Here is a 4425-nt window from a genome sequence, read left to right on the forward strand (position 1 = left end):
ATAAACCGCATTTTTTGTGTTACCTGATTTTGGAAATAAGGAAGCGAAACTCGAATGCATTGAACGCACTCAATGTTTTATAAGTTAGATGGCGCTTGTATCAATTGGTATGAAATTTAAATATCACAATATTATGCGTACGCGTGTTGTGGGCTTCCGCGAATTGTCCAGAAATCTCACTTGAAATTAAATTTTTTAATGTATTCGTAAACGTTGTTCCAAAATGATCAGCAGTAGCTAAAAATATAATTTTCAACAGGAATCCATACTTCTACATGGAATACTTATCACGGCCGATTTTCGTCTCGATGTGGCTGACGGTTTTCTTACGTCACTATGTTAACTTAACAAACAGCAACGTGAGAGGGGGCGCGCGCAGAGGGGCTATGCACTCTCTGAAAATTTGTACAACGATTACATAAATATGAAAATGAGTACAGCCTTTGGTAGTGCTAAATCTGTACTCACTTTCGTAATCATTTTAGTGCAGTCAAAGCTATAAGCCTGTACACCGATTACGGGGAGTGATCAGCTCCTCGGCGCGCGCAGAGGGAAATTTTTCTCTCATAGGCGGCGCCAAAGCCGTCAGAGTTATCTTACCATACGCGATACGACAGGATAGCATTCCAAGTAGAAGTATGGATTCCTGTTTTCAACAAATTCGGCCTTAATTTAAAAACATTATGTAGATTTAAAGTCGAAAATCGCCAAAAATCACTAAAATGGGAAATTTACTAACTTCTTGAGCTCCAATTTCAAAAATATAACGGGCTAGCGAGGGCGTGATATAGGCTTTCGATTGACATATCACTGACCCTTCTAAACCTAATTCATGAAGAGTTATGTAAGATTATGTGGCGGCTACAGTGTACGTGATCTTAGACATTCAAATCCCTTAGGGTTAGGCGTGTAAAATCGATTAAGTGCTCCCATCCCCAAAAACAAAATTCTGGCAACGCCACTCGATAAATAAGTTAAATGATTTATTTCACGCAGTGGTGTCTCAAGGGTGTTACGTTTTCCGCTGGGACCAACACTGTTTTTATCATATTCTTACTGGCGAAGATGATTGTAATCTTGTCGTAGCTTTTCTTCAATGGCTCGAAGATCTCTGGACTGAGATTTTCAAGCGGATTCAACCCAAGTTGCATCAATAAAGTTCGAGTTCCTTGACCAGTGAAATTAATATTCTGAAAGATATCATTTGGAAATCTTTCAATTTCGTTCCCGCTTCAAAATACAAAATGGTAAGATTAAAACATTGAAATCTTTCATAATCGGGGAAATAATGACTTACTATAAATTTAGTAAGCGCAACTCATTGAGACCCCTTCCGAAGACATCTTTTCGCAGGTCGACAATGTTAGAGAACATGACGGTGATTTCTTTACAGTTGGGACATTCCAAAGATTGGTCGTCGAGTTGAAGGTCGTCGACATTAGACGCGTAAATGATTTGGACGTTCTGTCCGTAAAATTCTCTCATACTCGCTGTCAGTCGGAAAGAGTAGCTGTCGCTAATTACAAGTACGCGAACCGATTTTCCAGTGTACTCGTTTACGTCACTCCAGTTCCAGTGATTCAATCCCTCCATACGAGTCAGTCCCAATTGCCGGACATTCCTGAATGCCGCTCTGTCCCCTTCGTAATCTGGACAGTACCAAGAGTTCAACGTGAAATGTTCCAAAAGAAGGCTCTGTGAAATGAAAAATTTAACGTAATAGCGTAAGTGTGATACTTAATATTCTGCCGACATGATCGACTGTTTCAAAAATGACTATATAAATGATAACGCGTTACTAGTCTCTTGGATCTGAGAAATTAACCAGGCCAGCATTTTTGACAGCTATTGAAAATTGAATCGCTTTCAATTTAAGTTAAAAAACAAACTTACCTTGGAAATATAACGAAATAATCAAAAATTGATATTTTTAAACATTCGCTTCTTTTGTGTAGATCACACCCACCTGACACTCAATAACAACCCTATATTTCATCAGGGTATAAACAGTGGTTCATTATGTTTACGAGACAATTTATGAAAAATATATTTTTATATTTTTATTTAATTTTTTGTACGTAATGGTTGAGGCTCCATGAGACCATGAGGACTTAGGCGCGCGTCAAGGGGCTAGTCACTTTTAGTGATAAAATTAAATATATGAAATCTATTACTTTTTATAATATAATTAGCGAGATTTAATGAGAGGATGAAACTATATTTTAATACATAAGGACTAATTGCAAATAACTCACAATCGAACTAACTTACTTTAATATTTTTTCCTTTGAATATGGATGGATTTGCCAAACATGGCATCTCATCAAAAAGTTGAAATTCGATTTGTAAATCTGCTTTATTCTTCACTTTATCCGATTTCTCTTTTATCGAGTTTTCCAACTCACTTGGACTTTTAATACCGTAGCACAATAAATTTCTGTAACCCTTTTCTTCCTCATAAAAACACGCCTGTAGCATCACTTCGAAGCGAAAAATGATGGTAAGCAGGACCAGGTAGAACTTTGAAGACATCGCGTTCTTCAGCGGCACCCGTCAGCGACGTTTTGGAATCTTTTTTTTTTATACGAATTCAACTTATAACCTTTTTCGCGCCACAACTGGAAAAGGAAGCCGAGAATGTTGAAAGCTCTGCCGGAAAAGCTAAATTGGGTGAAAACAAAACTTGTTCGTCTTTGGCTTATCTATTGACAAACAGAACTTCATTTTACGGTTACATTTGTTACGCCACTGGAAATATACTCGTAGCAAAGTCGGTGCGTAAAACCGAGTTCACACTAAGCGATTTTTTAAATTGTTTATTTAAACCATAAATCTGATATTTAATATTACGTTGTATTACTTTCTTACTATTACTATTATTTTTAGTTATGGTTATTATTCAATTTTGTTTAAAACATTCGCGACTCTATCAATTTGTTGATGACAACAATATGTTTGTCGAGTCATAAGGGAGGTATAGGTGACTGTGACTGTCTGCATAGTGACTTAAATATAAATAATTCCTGTTGCCAACTAAATAATTTACCAATTAATCCCGCAAAATTAATAGTCAGATCATTTTCTAGAAAAACCAATATCATTCATTAATAATAATGTTGAAATCATTTAGGGGTAATTTTTGACCAAAAACTAGACTTCCGGGAACAAATCCAGACCATTAATAGTAAACATTTTATTATATTACATATAAACCTAATTCGATCCAAAGCCATGTACGGATCATTAAATATCAAAAAAATTCAACATAAATTTGTATTCACATTTTTCAAAAACATTGTAGATATAATTACCAAAATATACTTAAAGACATTGGATAAAATACCCTTTCGACCATTCTAGAATTAACTGGGCTAATATGTTTTTATAAATTCATAAATATCATTACTCTGTGCTCAAATCTATTACCTAAAATAAATCTTTGTGCCCAAATATAATTTTAGAAATACAAATACGTACAAAACCGAAAAAAGCGATTTTTTTTAATAATAATCAGCTAGGCTAATACCCAAGGCACCACCTTAGGCCTAAGTCATCAAGCGACTTTTGAAGCCATTAATTCAGGTGGCCGGGTTACAATGCGTAGGAGGGTGGTGGCAAGCCCTTCATGCCACGCGAGCCAACAGCTCCCTACACTAACTATTACCGTTAACCTCTACAAGTTTTTATGGAAGGGGAAACCGAAGAGCTCGGGGGAAAACCCCTTAAACCAGTGGGGAGAGAACTTGCAAACTCAACGCAGAAGGAGTTGTTCCAAGTTTTCACCCCATAAACAGGGTAGAAATTACCGCTAACAAATTCAATAAATCAGTTGATCTTTACAATTAAATAGTTCAAAATTATTTACTCAACAAAAAATACTTCTTTCTTAGAATCCTTTAAAACTTTAAATTTGTGGTAATTTTCACGCTAGTCATTGTTAACAGTAATTCTATGCTAATTTGTCAAAACGTATTATCAGACAATTGTAAAAATTTATAAATAACAAAAAATCAAATTGTAAAAAGAAAATATGTATAACACATGTTGATTATCATCAGTGTACCAACTAGCTGATACTCCTATGTATTGTTTTGATACACAATAAACCAACTTTTTCGTTTCATTACATGAGCTTCTTTACACTTTTCGTTCAAGTAAATATAACTTTTTAAATAATTATTTGCGGGGAATAAATTTTGCACCATTGAAATCCTATAATGCCTGGAATGTTTCCCTTCCAACAGATTCGAGTGAAATCAGTTTCGAAACTATTCCGATTTGAGTTAAATCAGTTTTGAAACTATTCCGATTCGAGTGAAGTCAGTTTCGTCGCTAATCAGTTTCATGTTTATTCAGATTCGAGACTAGTACACTTTGTACAATATTTCGGTGTTATTCACATTCGAGACTATTCAGGCGTCTCCT

General features: G+C 35.3%; 1 long non-coding RNA gene across 1 annotated transcript; it reads left to right on the plus strand.

Moving 5' to 3' along the window:
- The first annotated feature begins 881 nt into the window (after positions 1–881).
- LOC149927088 (uncharacterized) lies at positions 882–3975 on the plus strand. Its single transcript, XR_016473807.1, has 3 exons — positions 882–1247; positions 1309–1724; positions 2476–3975. It is a non-coding gene; the product is annotated as an uncharacterized LOC149927088 (long non-coding RNA).
- Positions 3976–4425: the final 450 nt, after the last annotated feature.

Source organism: Leiobunum rupestre, chromosome 9 (genome assembly GCF_980474605.1).
Source record: "Leiobunum rupestre chromosome 9, qqLeiRupe1.1.hap1, whole genome shotgun sequence".
NCBI lineage: Eukaryota > Metazoa > Arthropoda > Arachnida > Opiliones > Sclerosomatidae > Leiobunum > Leiobunum rupestre.